The sequence below is a fragment of the Mesocricetus auratus genome, unplaced genomic scaffold, assembly GCF_017639785.1.
Source record: "Mesocricetus auratus isolate SY011 unplaced genomic scaffold, BCM_Maur_2.0 Super-Scaffold_100009, whole genome shotgun sequence".
In the NCBI taxonomy this organism is placed as follows: Eukaryota; Metazoa; Chordata; class Mammalia; order Rodentia; family Cricetidae; genus Mesocricetus; species Mesocricetus auratus.
The window spans coordinates 71049949-71070598 of NW_024429193.1; the positions used below are offsets into that span (position 1 = coordinate 71049949).

Sequence of the window (20650 nt, forward strand, 5' to 3'; positions counted from 1 at the left end):
ACACAGATCCCGTGTTGCCCCAAACTTCTGGGTTTGGCTTCTGAGGAGGGACAAGCTACTGACAGTGACAGGACCTGAAGTCAGTAGCACAGGGTTAAGTAGAAGGACTTGGTGACCAGCAACTCCCATCCTCTAGGATGCGTCAGAAAGATATCCCAGTCACAGCCGGGCGGTGGTGGCGCACACCTTTAATTCCAGCACTGGGGAGGCAGAGGCAGGCGGATCTCTGTGAGTTCGAGGCCGGGCTGGACCAACAGCCTCCAAAACAACACAGAGAAACCCTGGATATCCCAGTCACCTGTTGTCTCCAAGGCTACTTGTAAACCTGTTTCTGTAGCGGTCGTGTCCATCTGTGGCCTTGGCCCTGCCTAGCGTGTTAGGAAATGCAGGAGGTCACTGTCTCTTTCTTTGAAAGTTGTCATTGCGTATCTTCCCCCTGTATGGTTGTAAATGTATCTTTCCTAATCCCTTCCTTTTAATGTATAAGAAGTCCACAGTGAGCACGGGGAGGAGGGGGCTGGCAGGGAGAAGAGTTTGTGTGGCAACTGGAGGTTAAAACCACGGCAGCTGCTTTCTTTCTGTTGCTGCATTTGGGAGCTTTTGCAGGGAGCCTCCCCCACTGTCTTTCAAACATGGCTACTTGCTCTGATGCAGCCCACGGAGCATCTCTCTGGTTCCCTCGGGTAGTGATGGCGTTATCCAGGCCCAGGCTGGCGTCCAGGCTTCTTCTCTTAACTAAAAGGCCCTAGGGTAGGCATGATGGAGAAAGACACCCGAGGCTGACCTATGGTTTCCATTCACACAATAACATACATATGCACATGCACACACCTTTGAAGGAGCACATGAAATAATGGAGATAGGTTGTATGTGCAAATAAGTAGGATGGAGAAGTTCTGTCAGGACACGCTGTGGACATGCTGTGTGTGTGTGTGTGTGTGTGTGTGTGTGTGTGTGTGTGTGTGTGTGTGTGTGTGTGTTTCTAAGAAGTTGTCATCCAAGGCCAACCAAACTTTGTAATCAGGGAAGGATAGAATTTAGACTCAGGAAAGAGAAGAAAGGCCACACAGCAGGCTCAGGAGGCACCGGCAGCACAAACGGAACATGAGTTAGAACCAAAAGGGGGTTTAGAAAATATGGTTTGATCATGTGGCCTGGGAGGGTTAGGGTCCTTGACAACTTGAGTGATATATGTTGTCACTAATCACCTGGCTTTTCCTCCAGTTTTCCAACAGGTGACTCCTCTGAGTGCTAGAACTCTACCTCCCTCTCTCCATGAAGGCTTTCCCACCTCCCAGAAATTAGACAGGTTGGGAGTGTCATTCAGTAGTAGAGCACTTGCTTCAAATGCGCAAGGCCCTGGGCTCCATTTCCAACACACATACACACCACAGAGAGAGAGAGAGAGAGAGAGACAGACAGACAGACAGACAGACAGACAGACAGACAGACACAGAGAGACAGGCAGACAGACAGAGACAAAGAGACAGAGACAGAGAGACAGAGATAGAGACGGAGAGAGACGTACCATGCACACACACTTCCCTCAGAACGATTCCAATGCCTCCTTTATGGAGAGGTTTATAGAAAATTAACTGCATTTTGACCCCCGCCCCCATTAGTCATCTGAGACCCCACTACAGGAAACAGTTTTGGCTCCTTCTGTGCCAAGGTGTTGTATGTAACCTGTGTTCTCAGCAAACACTGGCTACCCCTGTGGCAGAGGACCAGGCTCTTTCCAGCTGTTAATCTGGCATTTTAGAACCTAGGCAGGTATAGACATAAGTGAGTGAAACTAAAGCAGTCTGTGAAGAAGCAGGTCCCAGTTACTGAGCAATGGAGTCAGGAAGCTGACCTTCCAAGGAAACGGTTTCACCTTGAACTTGTCATGTCCCTCTAATGCTAGTCAGCTCATCCCAGGGTCCCCAGAACTTTCCCTCACCATTCCACAAACTTCATCACTGGTTCTCAAAAGAATCCCACCCTTCTGGCCATAAACTGAATACCAGAGAGTGCCCATAAAGGCCTATTTAAGTCACTGGCCTTCCAAGAGCGGCTGTTGGGAGATGGATTGAAGACGGAGGGCTACATAAGTGTTTAGAGTAAGGGGTAAGAATGGAGAGCAGACTCAGTGGCACATGTCTGAGTCGCCGCTGCTCAGAAGGTGGAGGAGGGAGGATTGCTTGAGGGGGAGGTTGGAGACCAGACAGCAATAGAGTAGTTGCTACCTTTCCCATCTCAAATGCAAAGCTGTGTGAGGAGAGCTGGGGCTGTAGCTAAAGTGTGCAAGGCCCTGGCTTCACTCTTCGGCACAGCCAAAGAAAATAGGAAGTCTTTAAAGAAACCAAGGCCAGAGCAAATTCCATCCCCTGTGTGTTTGCTGTGCTCTTTCCAACCTTTGTGGATAGCGCTGAAGATGATCCAAAGATTACACAGCAAGGGCCCAGGGGCTTTGGCCCTGGGCAGAAGGGAGCACGGGAGGGAGGAGTCTAGAAGGCAAGGGGCAGGTGCTGAGCTTGAAATCAGGACTAGATGTGCAGAAGTAAACGGGAAGGTGTTCAGGGCTGTGCTTGTAGTGTTCACGGCGGCCAGTGGCACTTCGAGCTGTAAGGAGCCTGCAAGAGGCTCCAGCAAGCCCTCGCTTGTGCGGTCAGGAGTAAGCCCCTTCCGCTGTGCTGACCACAGGCTACCAGGCTCCAGAGCAGTGAGACAGCGCATTTCTGCTGTCTAACTCCTCAGTCCCGGGACTCTGTTTCAGCAGCTACAGCACACCAATACAGAGCGTTTCCTCTGCTCTGTATTTACCTTCAATTTTAACCACACACCTGCCTAACCTGTCTGGCTCAGCCAGAAGGTCCCGAATCCCATAGAAATCTGTGTGGTTGGTTTACATTAGTAACCATGCTCAACTTCTGTGACATGGTTCTGTGAACTCACTCATGGCTTCTCTGGCCCTTTGTTTGTTTGTTTGTCTTCTGTCTACACTGCTGCTCAAGGCAAAACCTAGGTGAGTCTATAACTCCTACTCCCAGTTTTCTCATTCTCTTTGGAGTCTTTCCCTCCGCTTCTTTATTTTTTATTTAACTTTTTACAAGTTACTCTCAATTCCCTCTCTCTCCTCTCCTCCCCCAGCCCCCTAATACTCCCAACCCCCCCCCCCGCACTCCACCCCCCTTCCCCAGAGAGGGTGAGGGCTTCCGGGATGGATTTTCAGAGTTTGTCATATAATTCTGGGCAGGGCCTAGGTCCTCCCCCTTGTGTCCAGGCTTAGAGCATCCCTCCATGTGGAATGGGCTCCCACCTCTACTCCTCTCCTAGGTTGGACTGACCTTGTAAAATTATCTTTCTGCCGTGGAAATCTTAATACTTAATACATCACTTGCCGGCTTGAAATCTCTCCGAGGGCCCCCTTAGCTTCCTGCCAAGAGTCAAGGCCCCGGTTTACCGACAAGGGCAGTAACCTAATTCCCTGGCCATCCACCGTAGGGCATTGTCCCTATTGCTCCCGTGCTAACCATACAGCCACGTTAAGGGTCAGTTCCTAGCTTCTTTGTTCCAGAAGCCTGCTGAAGCCCCCAAGTCCACAAACTTGTTGGGGAGGCGGGCGAGAGGGTCTTTGGGATCCAGAGTGATTTAAAATCCCCCCAACCCCGCCCTGCATTTCTTTGACAGTAATTTTGTAGGACTGGGAAATGGCAAGTCTTCCCGGCCTAACGCGCACTAGTCTGTACAGCTCTGGAGAACAGCTTGCTTTCTCCTAGGTGAGGAAGGGGAGCACGGAGACAGCAGCTAGTCTGCTCAAGCTGCGTGGAGAGTGCAAAGTCAGCCCACAGCGACAGCAAGCCCTTCCTCTTCGCTTTCAGCGCCGACTGTACCGTAATTGACTCTTGTAATGGGATTATGGCAAACGCTGAGCTTTCCTCCCTCCGTCACGTTCGGCAGTGTTTGCTTTCAATACCGAGTGCCCGGTGGTGGAGGCCGGCTGCGTTGGACTCGCTCAGTCTGGTGCAGCTGAAGTCACTTCCCCTGCGGGGACAGAGCGTGCTTTCGTGGGGTGGGCGGAGGGGGGCAGAGGCGGAGGATGAGTTTTCCGCAGTAGACCTGAAAGCCCAGCCAGCCGCGGATTGGCGCTTCCCGGCTGCGGCCGCCTTAGTCATCCGAGTGGTTCTGGAACTGGGCACCAACTCGCGTGCTTGTCCCCGGCTCTTTGTGTGCGGATCCGCTGTGGCGTGGGCTCTGGCGTCTAATCCAGGATTTGCCTCTGCGCGAGGCTAATGGAAAACAGATGTCTCGCCGCTCTGGGACTGAGTGCAGAATGGAAGTGACCCAGAGCGGAGCTGCCTGGCACCGACGACACGGAGGGAAGGCCCCGGCGCGGCCCGCGAGGCCAGCTCTGCTCCTCGCGTCCGTTCTGTCTGCTGAGCCCGCAGCGTAGACGGCGGCCCGCGAGCGAGCGAGCGAGCGGTGTGACCTTGAGACGGCGTGGGGCGGGAGCGCGGGCGCCGGGGACTGCGGCCACCTGAGGTCGGGACGCGAGCAGCAGCCGCGAGGGTCGCGGTAAGTGTCCCTGCGGGCGGTGGCGAGCCTGGCGCCCAGGCTTGGGCTGCGGCTTGGCCGTGCTGTCAGCGCGCCAGCGCTGTTCTCCGTGTCCCGCGGACCCCCTGCCGACCCTAACTAGCCAGGAAGGCTTGCAAAGTCATTTGGCCTTGGAGAAGAAAGCAGTTCGGCAATCTTAAAGCTTGGAAGGGGCAGGCTTCCTCCCCCCCCCTTTCCTTTTAAAAATGTTCTTTCTCTTAGAAGGGACTACCCAGGTAGATTCCCTGCGGATCAGTTTCCGTGCTTACCCTCTGGCCAGCCTCATGCTACACTTCTGTTTATTAAAGGAGGGATGTTGCTTTTGAGGCTTTTTGATAGCTGTGTGTTGAAAACTGAATGTGGCTGTCAAGAGGTGAAGGGTTGGGGATGGGGAGGAAGCGTCTCCTGAGAAATGCCTGGCAGAGCATTCCATGAACCCCAGATCCTTCCCTACCTGTAATCCAGTCAACTCCAGGGAGCAACTGACTCATTTTCTGCACCCCTTTACTCTATTCAGGAGCACAAGACAACATTAAGTTCAAATGCTTTCTAGATTTTGTGGATGTATCTGTTTATTGTGAGGGGCAGGAGATCAAATGAACCACTGCTCCAGCTTGCCAATGTGTTTTAAACACTGCATTTCAGAGCATTTGGAGTTCTGGGAATCTAAAGATTGGGCTAGACCTAGGAGACACACGAGAGGTGTTCTAGTGACAGCATGCTCATCTACGCACCTGCAACCAGTTTAGGGCCCTTTTTTCTTCTGAAATGGAGCTTGACCTTCACATCTGTATTCTTGGAATATCGTTATAAGCTCAGCACAGCATAACTAGTATTTCCAGATTCCTTTATCGGGGGCGGGAGTTACCGTGCCGTACATGACCTCTGGTCTCAGATTTCCACTTGATTTCACTCTTGGCAAAGCCAGAACCTGCCTTCCCACTCCAAAGAACAAAAGAACAGGAATGCTTCAGAATGCTTGGCCACCACATCCTTGACCAAAGACATAAAGTATTTTATAGACTTTTTTATGGCACACATTACATTTCCATCCTGTTCAAACATAGGCTCATATAATGATTAAAGATCAATTATAGAAAGAAAGGCTCTGCCTCCCTTCTGCCTTGGGTAAATATGGAGTTTGGTGAGATGGTCAGGGCCTTCTACACGCAGGATCCAATATAAAAAGTTCACACCATAGCTCTCTGGCTTCATGTTAGCATTTTCTTTTCCGAACAGCCTTCCTCTTCTTCCCTCCCTCGTCCGTTGAATTTCATTTCACTCACTTACCATGACCTCATTTTGGATTGTAGCATGTGTGATGACATAATCTTTCAGCATCAACATTTGTTTAGGTGAAAATGTTCCCTATTGGTATTTTCTGAGAACATTTACCCAAACCCAGCCTTTATTTTCCTAGGAAACTCTCTATATAATAAACAGTACTGTATCTGTCAAAAGACAAAAAACAAAAACAAAAACGGGGCATCCATATCTTTATTCTTGTATCATCATGTTACTGTGGGCTTGTATGGATTACTATTTGGTGAGATTGTAGTTTCTATTTCATACTGAAGTACAAGTGGAAGGGATTTCTCATAGGACACTAAATATAAATGGGTTAGAATGTATAATCATTAACATCTCATGCTCTGGCCTTTTCTTTGGTCTGTCCTTGGGTTGTATTCCATCCATTGACTCTTCATAAAGAGGGTGATAGTTACTGTGCAGATCTGTTTATGTGCTCTTCAAGCTACAGTAAGTTATTATTCTCCAAATTCTTCACCATGAAAATTTGGCCCATTCAGTGGCGATAACACAACTGGGTAACATTAGCAACTTCCAAGAAAGCTTTGGAAATGAAATCCCAGAATCCTGAACTCCTGGGAAGATATCATAATATCCTCACCACTGCTAAAAATAAGTTTGCTTAGTTTATCCCATCTCTATCTTGGATAATAAAGATGTAAAAGGCAGTGTTAACTTGACCATTTTTCACACTGAAAGTTTATTCTGGAAGGTTCTTCAGATACTTTTTTTTAATGCAGCTGCTAATGATGAAGGCTGGGACAGTGATGGAGTCCTTGAGAAAAATCACTCCAGAGTGTCTACTTGAGTGACCTGTCTGAGAGAGTTATCATAAAAGCCTCGAGGCAAAGACTGAGGCCTTATCAGACTGAAATCAAAGTCGAAGTTGGTTCCCTCCCTGCATCCAAGACTCCCAAAGCTAAGATTCAATCGACTGCAGATGCTACCTTGTTGCTGACATGCATTCATTATTCAGTGATGCCTATCATGGTAGCAAGTCCTTACTGAACAAGACACCCTCCTCCCCCCTTCCCCCTCCCCGTCTGTCCATCACTCCCTGAAAAATACAGCAAAACAGTAATTCAAAGCTACATGGGTATTATAAGTCATTTGAGTTGACTTAAAGCGGACAGGGTTTTGTGCAAATAGTGTGTGGTTTTATAGAAGAGACTTACTTATCTGCAGAGGTTAGTGTCCACAAGGGTGAGGATGCCCTTGAACCAACCCCTTCAGATGCCAAGGAATTGCTCTGTTTCTTTTATTCTCACATGCCAGACTTTAGGACTGAATGGCTAGTTAGCAAATCATTTAAGAAAAAGTCCCCCCAAGTTATCTGTGAGTTCAATGCATTATTTTCTCTGGAAAATTATATTAAGTCTCATCATATGGAGAGTGTTTGACCCTAGGGTCAAAAGAACTGACAACCCCAACTTTTGAAATAAATAAAAAATTAAGGGGGATAAATGTGGTGTCCCTGAGTCAATGTTTACTTCCTGCTTGATTTTTATGTCATTTGTGGGGTTTGGTAGAAGCTGAACCTCAGAATTAGTGCTTATGTTGGCACATATTAAATTTTCTTTACAATGGTTACTTCCTACAATAAACTATGATTTTTCTTGTACATCCTGCCACTGACTCTCACCTAAAGACAGAACAGAAATATCCTCTCTCTAGAATCTACACCCTTTCAATTTTGCCTAACACACTGTATGTCCACATGAAGTTTATTATACAGAACGGCTGGCCTTGGGAAATTAGAATGTCCTTGGGTCTAGAGATGGAGAGGGTGTAGGTTGCCTCCTGGCATGCACAAAATCTGGGGTTTCATCAATAGCACTACAAGAAAAAAATACCTTTCTTATGTCCTTGAATCAAACAAAATCAGAGTATCTGTCAGCATGGCTATAAAGCTATGGGGGAATTAGAAATGTGCAAATGGAAGCTGCTGATACAAGCTTCCTTCTGCTTAACTGTAGCACATAAATCCACCCGAGACACCCCAGCTCCATGACCCAGCTTCCAGAGCAGTCTGCAGAGATGCTAAAGACAGTTGGAGCTGAAGTGCTGGAAAGCAATTGGCTTTTTAAATCACTGTCTTTGGTGTGTAAACATCTTCCAAGTTCAGAGTGTCTGCTCTTCTAGGATGCCCTTTTCCTCCCTTTAAATGCACCCCTCAATTTAAACTAAAGTATTGAGAGAGGTGTAAAGTCATTCTTAACTGTTTATCTCCCGTTTGGACCTGGACCAACATGGTGGAATGCTGTTTTGTTTTCTCAGAATGGTGACTCTGAGATACAAAACTATGACAAGTTTCAGATTTGTGTTAAGAGAAGCTTTCCTTGAGTGGAGCCTTTCCGCCCGCCTGGTTCTAGATCCACAATAGTCCCAAATAAACACACAGGAGGCTATATTAATTATGAAGCTGTTGGCCTTGCTTGTCTCTTACTGGCTAGCTCTGCCTTAAGTAATTACCCCATAATTGTTAATCTAAGTATGTCTCTTACCGGAGAATGGTTCCGGGCTTCCTACCCCCATGGCATTACATCTTGACTCTCTTGTGTTTCTCCTTCCCAGAATCCTCCTGGACTCCTAGCCCCACCTATCTAGATTCCTATAGGCTCAACAGTACTTTATTGACAAATAACAGGCAAATAACAGGACTTCCCCAACAGATTTGGACTTCTGTTGAGCAATCTGATGTGAGACCAAAGAGGGGCAGAAAAGTTAGGACCAAGGTTTGTTTTGTCTGTGGCTCAGGGCCTCGTGCATGCTAACAATGAACTCTACTTCAAGCACCTACAAGTGTTCTTTTAGATTGTTTTGCCCTGTGTGGTATAAGGAAGGAAAGATGCCTTTCAAAACCATATTCTAGTCTGTCAGCCAAAGAGATTCATGGAGAAAATATCACATTTCAAGGCCCTGCTTTATGACTTGGAAGTACAACCATGGTTATACAGATGTAACTGTTTGTAAAGGAGGATCTAACTAAGCCTGGGAGGCATTTTAAAACATTGTTGGTGCCATTTGAGTCGTCACTAGGAACCTTCCTTCTTCCACCTAGTCACGAATTTCCTCCAAAGCCTTCCCTCACGTTGGAAATTGTGGTACACCTCTGTGTTGTGTGACACCATTCCAGTGGAGACATGAATAGATGTCTACTCACCCCAGACAGGGAATCAACTACAGATCAGGAACCACCGACATCCAGTTTGGTGAACTAATGGATTTTATTGGGGTTACTTACAGGAGCAGAGATGACTCAAACACAGCTGCATCCCCCACCCCCAAGTGCACCCCCAGCATGGAGACAGCTCACCAAAGCTAGAAACCCAGAGTGTACCTCATAGCTTACAGGTAGCTCAAGAGGTTGGAGAGTGTCTCTTTGAGGCACAGGTGGTCTGAGCCTCTTCTAGATAGCTAAGCTGATTCCTGCTTATTCCGGGTGGCTTGGCTAGTCCTTACTTCCTTTGGGCAGTTTGGATGGTCTCTGTTTCTTATAAAGAGCTCAGTTGTCTGAGAGTCTTCTAGGCAGGTCAGCTGGTCTGTGTCTTTTCCAGGTGGCTTGGCTGATCTAAGAGTGTCTCCCAGCAATCCTTGATGCTTATGTATGCTTAGGGGGGGAAGTACCTAGTATATTTGTTCAGTTTCAGGGACTTCCTGAGGCATGAGTTGTTTGCTTCCTGAGTTTAAAGGGTTTGCTTGCAGGATGATATGTTTGTGGGAGGAAATTCTATCACGTCACCCTGTAACCCCATACAGCACATCTCTCCGCACTTAGCGGCAGAGGCAGAAGCACTGGAGTTTTGAGTCCAGCCTAGAGTTATGTGGTGAGACCCTGTCTCAGAAACGCAAAACAGTGAGTGAAGTCTTCCTGGAACTTGGAGGCCTCTTTGGAAGTTCAGATGTAAACACTACCTGGGAGAATACATGCTTCCTTTGGTAGCATTTTCTTGGATCTTTAAACATAACTAGGGTGTTCTGACATTTGTTGCTTACTCTCAAAACTTGTACTAGGTCCAGCTTCCTCCCAGGGGTTACTTTCTCAGATCCCAGCCAGTCTTGCAGTGGCTGTGGGGGGGGGGGTGGCTGCAAAATGACCCATAATGGGAGTGTTGCTGGAGAGCAAATGATAGACACTCCTGAGCTTTGCAAAAATTGCGAAGATGATATCAGGCCCCCGCAATCACGAAAATAGCCTCTCAGACTAAACAAAGATGAAACTGTCTCATTCTCTCTGACTACATGCAATTTATTTAAATTAGTGTTGCACATTCCACAATGGTCTGAAGCCATGTTACGAAGCCAACGAACTGAATAAGTTTTCTGGGGCTTTGCTTAGGGATGAAAAGGGTTTTGGCCACGTTGAACAGGATTTGCATCTTGTTAGCTTCCCCGTGTACCTTTGGCCACTGAGCACAATAGAGAATGGGAGTATCTTTCCAGCCAGACGGTCTGCCTCGGTTATGATTCTGCTGGGAATTATAGCGGTGAACTAGGAGCCCGGGTGAAGGGAGGGGGAGGGGGGCTCTCAACTCTCAAAAGAAGAAAAGCCTGGGGTCAGTCCGATCCTTCCCTTGGGGTTGGAGACAGGCAGTGCAGATAGCCGTGGCTGTAACATGTAGCGATCTCCTTGGTGTTGCCGCGTGAATTATTTCCCTCTAGAGCTGAGGCACTGACCCATTCTGTGTAGTATATGTCCAGGGTACTGGCTTTCACCCGGTGCACTGAATTCTGCTTCAGGAAAGCATAACAGTAACCATGTTAATCAGTGTGCGATGTGAATGCACACGTTGGGTCCTCCTCGAACCAGTATTTCAAATGGCCAAGGAACAGTCTCCCAAAGAGAGCGGACCAAAGATCACTGACGGGACGAAAGCTGCAGGGTTAGCCACTTGCTACCCATAAACACCTTATGTGAATCTTAGATCTTCCATCTGATGCCCTCTCCCTGCAAGTCTGAGTCACCCGTACCAATGCATTCACTCACTCACATCCTAGCCTTACGGTTCGTTCGTACCCACGTGGGTCCCCAGGCACTGTGCTCTGCGGAGACCTGTAACGGCTGAGGCAAGCAGTGCTGAGTAGCTTCAGGACAGTTTTAGGTGCAGCACGAAGTGAGAAAGACTAGGCCCTGCAGGCTGGAAGTTCCCACTCGGTTTATACCCCAATGCAGAGGGTCATAGAGATGTCAGCGTTGTGGTTGCTGCAGAGAGCAAATGGCAAAAACTGGACATCTTTCTTCATCTAACTCTTTGCCAATAATGAACCCAGCGATCAAAACCAAATTTAATGAAATCAGGTATGCAGAGTATGGGCTCCAGATCCCTGCCATTAAAATTCCTCTTTGCAAAGCTGTCTCCCTTTCATGAAAACAATACGTTAGCCATCTGCGTGGCACACAGTCTGCAGCACAAATGAGCTGAGCTGATAAATGGTCTCTTTCACTCCCGTCATGTGGCTGGCATCCACTCTGGGTACAATGAAGTGACAGGGAGCCATTTGCCCGAGGGAGGGAGGGATGGAGGCCAATGCGATCCTGCCCTGTTTTTCCTTATTCTCTGCTATAAAGTAGCAATTACCCTTGGAGTTTCCTTCATCTCCAGCCCTCTGCCCCCTCCAATTCTCAATGTAGAAGCCTGGAGCACAATGTAATCCATGCCTGAAGGCTAACACCCACTCTGAGCTGCCAAACCAGGCACCAAAACAACTTAGTAAGATTTGGTAGGTGTGGCTCAGGGTTCATCCCTGCACCAAAAGAAACACCCTACCAGCTACATGCCCAACCCTGTCTATAAACACAGTTTCATTAAATGATAAAGTAACAGGTTTCTCAGGTATTTCCTTTATAAATATTTCACTTATAACTTACATAAAGTAGTGTTTTACTTAAACAAAGATTCTTAATTTTTGATAAATGCTGATTACAGGTCAAATCATACAAATTCATATTGCTTGTTTCCTTCCTTCCTTCCTTTCTGAGACAGGGCCTTGCCATGTAGCCCTGGTTGGCCTGAATCTCTCATTGTGGACCAGGTTGGCTTTGAACTCACAGAGATCCACCTGCCTCCCCTCCTGAGTGCTGGGATTAATAGCATGTGCCACCACACCTGGCTTTTCCTTCTACGGGCATCGAACCCAGAACCTTGTCATGCTATTGTGAGCTCCACCACTGAGCTGTAGCTCCTCACATCATGTCTCTTCCTAAAGTCTCTTTAAACAACCAGAATAGGAAAAATTTAAAAGTTTGATTTCAGTCATTAGAGCAGTTTCTGTTATGGGGAAGACAGATTTATGGGTTTATAAAATTGGGAATTCCATCTGCATAGGAGCTGGTTTGCATTTACAATGTGGAACAAAATATTCTTGGCATGTTTGAGGCTTATCTCAAACAGGATGTTCCAAGCAAAACCTCACTCAAGAAAGAACTAACTAATGTGCTTTTCCTAGATGTCTCCGAAGCCATTTGCTCTTTCTCAAGCCTCCTGAATAAGTGCACTTACCAGAGTGACTGGGAGTCCTCTCTGAGCCAGATAGCTTTAACCTTCCTTACACAGACATTCTGCTAGTACTTGTTGATGGCTGGTCTGGAGGTCTGGAGGGTCAGGAAGGTACCAAAGGCCCCCACTCCTTCTGCTTGGACCCCTTGAGACCACCCAGGACTCCAGCCACAGCAGAGACCTTTACAGTGTTGAACAAAGGAGTGAGTTTCTGCAGGCAGAAAGTTCTGCAAAGGTAGATGGAAGACAGAATGGTGACTGTACCAGAGGGAGGAGAGATCTGTTGGCTGGTGAGCGGAGAAATAAGTAAACTCACAGGGAAGAATCCAAACACCTTAAACAGTGGCAGGGATGGTGTGTTTTGGGTGTGACACATAATGCCCCGAGCACCCCCATGTCTGCTGCTCTCTCTGAGCCTGAGGACTGGGAGCCAATGTCCCCGTTTTCACCATTTGTGGGCGAGAAAGATGCAGTCACCCACCAGGGTTTATGGCAGCCAGAGGCAGGAGCCCCAGCTCCACACGTGTTAGACCTGAGGGTGACATAGCCATGTGGAGATGGCTGCTGGGCCAGCTGTCCTCCCTTCGGACATGGATTTGGGGTTCATACGCACAGCAGCATTCCTTTAACCCCCAGAGTGGGTGGAGAGCGGGAATGCAGAGCTGGGACTGGGGAATTGCTATTTTAGAGCTTTCCGGACTTGGGTGATTGCCAAGAAGCAGCCGTGAAGCGTTTACAGAAGTCGGTTTCCGGGGAGCCGTGGCGCTCCGCCGAGGAAGTTTTTGTACCCGGATGGGAAGGCAGCGTCTTAGTGCTGGGGAAGACTGATTGGTTCCCACAGAGAGCACAGTGGGCCACGGAAGAAAGATGGTGACCACAGGATGGCAGCGGGATTAGGAAAGGGGACAGGAGGCTTTCCCAGGAAAGCCGTGAGTTTTCCTATCCAGGGGATTTAATGGATCGATGCATGCGTGGTATCAGAGGCCGGCCCAAAATGACCGTGTGGGCCAGAGAACTGAGGAAACCAGTAGATTGTGAGTGCCAGTCAGAGCCAGAGGGACCGACGAAGCATCCTCAGGCTGAAGGCCTGGGAGTCCCGAGTGGAGCTGAGAGCGTGAGTCTCCGTTCAGAGGTTGAAGCTTATGGCCTTGGAAGCCTCTGAGGCAGAGAAGGAGCAAACTGCGGGCGTCCACTCAGGAAGAAGCCATAGCGTGTGCCTATTTCCTCCACTTTTTCTCCCATGGGAGCCCCAGCCTAGAGAAAGCTTCGGCCTGCTTGGGTCTGCCCCACAATTAGCTCACTCACAGACACAACCAGCAGTGGGCTTTATCAGCTTCCTGGGAGCCTGCCCATCCAGCCAAGTCAACAACCAACATTAGCCGTCAGAGACCACGGCAGTGATAGGGTGGCAGGTGGGCCACTCGGAGTGCGTCGTTCGGTGACAAGGAGCATGCTGCTTCTTTCTGTGGGACAGAAGAAAACCAGGGAACGTTCGCCTCCAGGGTCCATGGTGTATTTTGGGATCGGTTCCCACAGTCCTGTCAACAGAGCCGTTTTCCACTGAACAAGACGTTACTGTCCTGTTCCATAGCTTCTGCTTCAGAGGTAATAATTCTATTGCAGTTGCTGTCTGCACGAATTATGTTAAAGAGAGTGTGAGCATGGAGCCGCTTTGGGCTGTGTGCCCAAATCTTACTGCCATGTAGCACTATGACAATTTTAGAGCAAATAACGTTAAAGTTCTCCAAGTTCTATACATCTGCCTCCCTTCCTGTTCAACAGAGAGGGAGAACTTGGCAGCAGAAACGGCTCTAATCTCCACGGAGACTTGTGACAGCCACCAATGACTTGGTGTTTAAGAACTAGCTTTCCCAGCCGGGCGTTGGTGGCGCACGCCTTTAATCCCAGCACTCGGTAGGTATAGACGGGTAGATCTCTGTGAGTTCGAGGCCAGCCTGGTCTACAAAGCGAGTTCCAGGACAGCTTCCAAGACAATACAGAGAAACCCTGTCTCGAAAAAACAAAAAACAAAAAAACGAAAAAAAACTAGCTTTCCCAGACGAGTCTTCCAGGTGTGGTTTGGCAGAAGAGATCGGTGCTGGTTGGGTTATAGTGAAGACTGAAAACCAACAGAAGCCAAGTTTTCTCTTTGGAGTCTATGATGTCAGTCACACCTCCCCTCATCTTTACAAAACTGCCGCGAGCACCCAGACACAGGTGGGAGGCAGAAGGGTGTGAGACAGCCCTTCTCAAGCCGTGGCTTTCAGGAGTGGGTTGTGGATCAAGTTCGTGAGTTGCAGCCAGTCTGTTTTAGAAATGGAATGCGTGCCAGGCGAGGAGGCACATGCTTATAGTTCCAGCACTCTGGAGGCTGAGGCAGGAGGATGATATGAGCCAAGCCAGCCCCTGTCACATAGCAAGATCTTATCATTAAAGATTAAAAATGAAATAGCAGAAGGTGTAGGGCTGAGTATGATCTCATACAGTCTTCGTTTCTGTGAGCTCTCCGTCTATATTGTACCCAACATAAAATACTGGATTACAGTCACTAAAGGGTAGGGAACTGAGTCATGGAAGTGCAGGGAGACTTTACAGTCCTAGGTGGGTTATTGAATGGCACACTATCCTATTTTATTCTGCTATTGGAAGGAGTAAACATGGAAGGCGCTGTGTCCTTTGGTGATTAATAGTGCTCATTATAATGGTTTCTTCTGCCCTGCTTTCTTTTTCTGTCTCTAATCCTTGCTTACTACCCAGGCCTTTCTCCCGAGGTTACATTGTGAACTCAACAGCTGCTGACATTTCTATGTTGTCCACAAACATTTGAAACACAATATGCCTGTCTTAATCAGTTTTCTGTTGCTACAACCAGCTACCAGGAAATGGACAATTTATAAAGAATAAATGTTCACTCAGTCGGTGGTTCTGGAAGCTGGAAAGTTTGGGGTCAAGAGGCTGCATCTAGAGAGGGTCTTTCAGCGGATGCAGACACTGAAGTATCCTGAGGAGGCAGAGGGCATCACTTGGTGACTGAGGCACAGAAAAGAAACAAAAGCAAAGTAGCCTCAACAGTAGATCCACCCTCAAGGTAATGCGTTAATCTGTGGGCCAGTGAGTTTGTCCTGGTGGCTCATTCACCTCCTTAACACCTCACAATGCAGACTGAATTTCAACAAGAGTGTCCATGGGGATATTCAAGACAAGCAATGGCCAAACAAGCTCAAATCATTGTCACTTTCTCTCTCTAGTTGTCACCTACCTGCCTTACCGCAAAGCACCCAGACCCCTCCATCACCTCTCACCAGGCAACCTGAACAGTCTCCTGTTGATTCTTTAGGAGCAGAACACTAAGCCTGGTCACCATCCCCACTCACTGGATTACTGAGACTTTCTTGCCTGGTTACTCTCCCCAGGGCATCTGTCCCTTTCACCCTCCACTGTCTCTGAGTCTTCAGAGTGCCCATGGCTTTCAGGTTAACGTACACAGCCTTCTCCTGCCCTGGCCTTGGGCTCCATACTCTAGTATTCCCCATCCGCTCTGGTCCGTCTTCACCCCATAGCACACATTACTGCTGGTGGCCTGGTCTAGAATATTTCTTCTTTGTGTTAGCTGGGTAACACCTGTCTTTCAGGGATCAGTACAAATTGGTTTTTGAGAAGGAAACACTTGGGTTTGAAGTCCCTAAAAAATGTTCAGTTGCTTTGTGACTCTGAAGGAGAAAGGTTTGTGAAGAGATAAACAGCAATGCCTTTTGTGATTTCTAAATAAGTTACTGTGTGTAACAAACACTATCTGGACCGGGGAGGGGGCCTGGTTAGTAGATTACTTGGCTAGCACGTACAAAGTCCTAGGTTCCATTCCCAGTACACATAAACCAGGGATGGAGACACATACCTGTTATCCCAGTGTTTGGGAGGTAGAGGCAGGGAGCCCAGACCTTCTGGCTCGTCCTTGACTGCCTAGCAAGCTGAAACCCAGCCTAAGATGCATAAGACTCTGCCTCAAACAAATGAACAGACTAATTAATTAACAGAACATTGTCTGGGCTGGAGGGTATAAATCAGGACACAGCTCATATCTAGCATCCATAAGGCAGCAAATTCATTTTCCAGTACTGCAAACAAACAAATATGTAGGCAGAATCAGTCAGTGCCTGGAACACACCACACACTTGCTAAGTGGCTGTGATCAGTATTTGGCATGCAATGATAGTTATTTTTAATCCTTAGCAAAGCTCAATTTCCCTCATCCTGCACCAGAGCTATTGTGCGTGTGAGGTTGCTAAAGATGCTGGCATTAGCTGTTCTTTCTGACCGGTGTACATTTCCTCGTCTTCTTTCTTTGACCGATCCCTGCTCATCCCTCAAGACTCAATCCAAGTGTCTCTTGTCTTGGACCCACCCAGACTACCCTGTGTTTACCTTCATCAGAGCTCTTGCCCACAGGAATTATGGTGCTCCTTTCCCCTCTGGACTCTGTGTCTCCTGAGAGCTCCATGTGCAGCTCACCCCTGTAACAAATGCTCCCGCAAGTGTGCAGGTGCCTGACACCTCAAATGCACCAAAAATGCTCACCTGAAGATGAGTGTCCTGGTCTCCTTTCTGTTGATGTAAGAAAATGCCACAAACTGGAGAATTTAAAGTAAAGAAATGTGTTTTATATAATTAGGAAAGCTGGGAAGTTCAAGGTCAGGGGACCCAGGCTGCTGAGCACATTCTTGCTGGTGGGGACTCTTCTGAGTCCCAGGACAGTGCAAGGTGTCACATGGTAAGACAGAGGAGAAACAGGGAGGCTCACGTTATAACAAAGCCACTCCTGAGATAACCTATTAGCCCCTTAACTCATTAGCCCAGGAAGCATTAGTCGCCTCTTACAGAACCGCCTGGACTCATCCCTTTACCTCACAATGGGAATTAAATTTCAACATGAGTGTTGGTGGAGACATTCAAACCATAGTGATGAATGCATGAAAGAGCTGACCAGCGTAATAGCGGGTAATAGCTTCCTTATCAGTGTCCGTGCCTGACTCCGTCAGGAAGTTCATCCCGCTGATTGCTGGACATTTCGTGTTCCTCTTGACCCCATTGTGCACCAAGTATCATGGAAGAGCAGGCTGCTCCTCAGACAGTGCCCCCATTTCATTCCCTGGTGTCTGTTTGAAAACACCCGACCTTTAACTGTTGACTTTTCACTGAATGGTTTCTGTCTGTCTCACAACCCTTGGGATGTCTCTCAGACGTGGCCACATGGCAGTTCCAGACCTCTCTCTCACCCACTGTGTAACTAACAAAGCAGTTACCTTTGGTCTTCCATGGCAACCCATGTCTGACTTCTGTCGTACAGAAGAGTTCCTTTTGTCCAGCAACATCTTCATGTGTTTGCTTTCATTGGCAAGTTCTTTAAGTTCAAGGATTGTGTCTTAAGCATCACTGCAAACCCCAAACTCCTGGGACATCAGTTGCTGGCCATTTCTCATAGCGCTGGAGAAGCAAACTGAGAACCAGCCCACGCTGGGTCTCTTGTTTCTGTTTACTGGTTTAACTTGGGAGACTAGCATATGAGTTTCACTCCTCCTTTGACTCTTAAAGACATCTCACCTGACTTTTCATTGGTGCTGTGTTGTAACCGTGCCGTGCCAAGACCTTTGGTAAACAGTCTTGATTAATTGATTGATTGGTTTCTTTCTTAACTAATAAGCGTGTGTCTTAAGTCCGATGCTTAGTTAGTTTGGAGTATGAACACAAATAAAACAAATTAAGAGTCAAAGTATATGAAATGTCAAAATGGATATATAGACACATTGATGGGCTGCTGTACACATATGTTGTCAAGCCAAGCAAGCATGATGTCCTGACAGTTAGTAGTGTTACAGACACTGGAAACTAGCACTGTCTTTTCTGCAAAGAGCAACTTCCCCAGTGACTCAAAAGCTTCTCCCAACATTCACACTGGGTGACCTGTCAAAGTGAAGAGTGCTGGATTCAGGTGGAACAGGGCTCAGCCTCTTTAGTTCACATGAAATGGAACCACTTTCCTCCAAGAAACGGGGACCCCAGAAGTTGGGCCTTCTTATTTGTTTGTTCCGTCCTTTCTCTCCACTGAATCCTCAAGGAGGGATGAGCCTAGAGCAGTGGTTCTCAACCTTCCTAATGCTGCCGCCCTTTAATACGGTTCCTCATGTTGTGGTGACCCCAACCATAAGATTGCTGCTTCATAATTGTAATTTTGTACTCTTATGAATCATAATGCAAATGTCTGTGTTTTCTGATGGTCTTAGGTGATCCCTTCGATAGGGTCATTTGATTCCCCCACCCCACCCCCGCCAGGGGTCATGACGGAGGTTGAGAACCATTGGCCTAGAGGAACTGGTAGACATAGCATTTGTGTAAGTATATTTGCCTAGCGACACTCAGAAACAAGCTGGCAAGCCACTCAGTTATCACAGTTTGGCAGAAAGCCTGCTGGTTCCCAGCCACTCAGTGTTTCAATGGGTATTCCCCCTTGAAAACTAAAAAGACACAACGCATGGCCTGCAGGGCACATTTCCCAACATGGACTCAAACAGAGTCCAATGAGGAAGAAGGTGATGGATTGTGAAAGATCACAGATGCCCTTACTGAGTCAGCAAGGACATGCAGAGGACACTGGCAGTGACTGAAAGGTCACTTGCTGGTGTCGTTTGTGGGTGACCACCAATCAGGACAAAAGGGGAGAAGAACTTGCATGTGGTCAATGGAATCATTTTTAAAGAAAAGTTTCTCAAAATTTAAAAAATATGCCCACATCACAGATGGAGAACATTTGCAAGAGGGAACCATGTGAGGAGTGATGTTCCGACCCACCACCTGCAAATGACCCATGAGTAGAGCCCTGCATCACAAGCCACTGACTACAGACAGGATGGACCAATGGGTAGAGTCCCAGCAGCTTGGGCCACTAAAATCAGACAGAATGGACCTGCTGGTAGACCCCACAGATCACAAGCCAATGAATCTACTACTAATAACACTGAGGTGATCTTACTGTTAAAACCAAGTTGATGGCTTCTTGGCTCTTCACTTGTTTTGGTCTGTGTAAACTGGGCTAAAAGGTTGAACTGCAACCAGTTAGGCACTCACGTTGCTTAGTAAATCATTGGCTGCAAGTATTACACCCCTTTAGAGTTAAGATAACTAAGCCCTGAGTGCACCCAAAATATATCCGGCATGTCCCTCAACCGTTTGGGTAGGTGGTATTCTCTTATTTCTAATAAAGTGGTTTTTCAGCCTCAGTTTTATTCTTACATACACCATCATGTGCCACATAGTGAAGCTTTTGGTCAGCACTGGACACACATGCAGTGTTGTCTTACAGGTCTGTGATGGTATGCAATGCACTTTTCCTACGTGTGCAAAGATGCTGTGTAAACAAACCCACTGCCTGCCAATTATGTAAAGCACACAGCCACACACGGTATAGAGCAGTTGACAAGGATGAAAGGTTTGTGTTTTTACTATATTGTATTCTTACTGTATGCATGTGTAAGTGTGTACATGTATGTGAGTGCATATACACGCACAGGCCTGAGGTCAACATCAGGTGTCTTCCTCGATAGATCTCCTTATTTATTTATTTATTCATTTAATTTTGAGGCATGATCTCATATTGAACCTGGAGCTCACGGAATCAGCCAGATTGACTGGCCAGAGAGCTCAGTGGATCCCCCTGTCTCTGCCTTCCCAGAACTAGGGTGACAGTGTGCACTGCTTGCTGCACCTTGCTGGTTTTGTTTTGTTTTTTAAACATGGGTGCTAAGGCTCAAACTCAGATCCCCATACTGGTATAGCAAGCATTTTACCAACTGAGCTGTCTCCCCATCCTCCATTCTTCCTACTTACAAAAAAGAAAGATCACTATAAAACAACATGCCACAGCATGTGAGCAGTGACCCCAGGACTTGCACGTTTTGTGTTTCTTCGTTGCGTCATTTCCTCTCATGCCTGGTGTAGACTCACGTAGTTTTACTTATTGTGGCCCCGAGGACAATAAGCAATGCCATATTTGTATGTATGTCCGATGTAGCTAAGGTGTAGTCACCTATACCACTGGGGTATCTGCACGTATACTCTGCAACATTACAACTGTGAGCAGTGCCATACACACAATACTAAAATGGTGTCTCATGAGCAGAGCTCATATGAACTCAGAGACTAAAGCAGCTCGCACAAGGCCTGCAAAGATCTACACCAGGTCCTCGGAGTATATATTACGGCTTCCAGTTTAGTGGGGG

The 20650-nt window shown here is 47.5% G+C and overlaps 1 protein-coding gene across 4 annotated transcripts in view; it reads left to right on the forward strand.

Annotated features, from left to right (window-relative positions):
• The window catches only part of Trim2 (tripartite motif containing 2), a 142855-nt gene that overhangs the window by 44296 nt on the left and 77909 nt on the right, over positions 1-20650 (forward strand). The window contains exon 1 of one of the 4 annotated variants that reach the window (XM_040752580.1): positions 4049-4557. The exons of the other annotated variants lie outside the window; for them this stretch is intronic. The gene's annotated coding sequence lies outside the window, so the exon portion shown is untranslated. Of the gene's footprint in view, positions 1-4048; positions 4558-20650 lie in introns of those variants that run through there. 4 annotated transcript variants of the gene reach the window in all.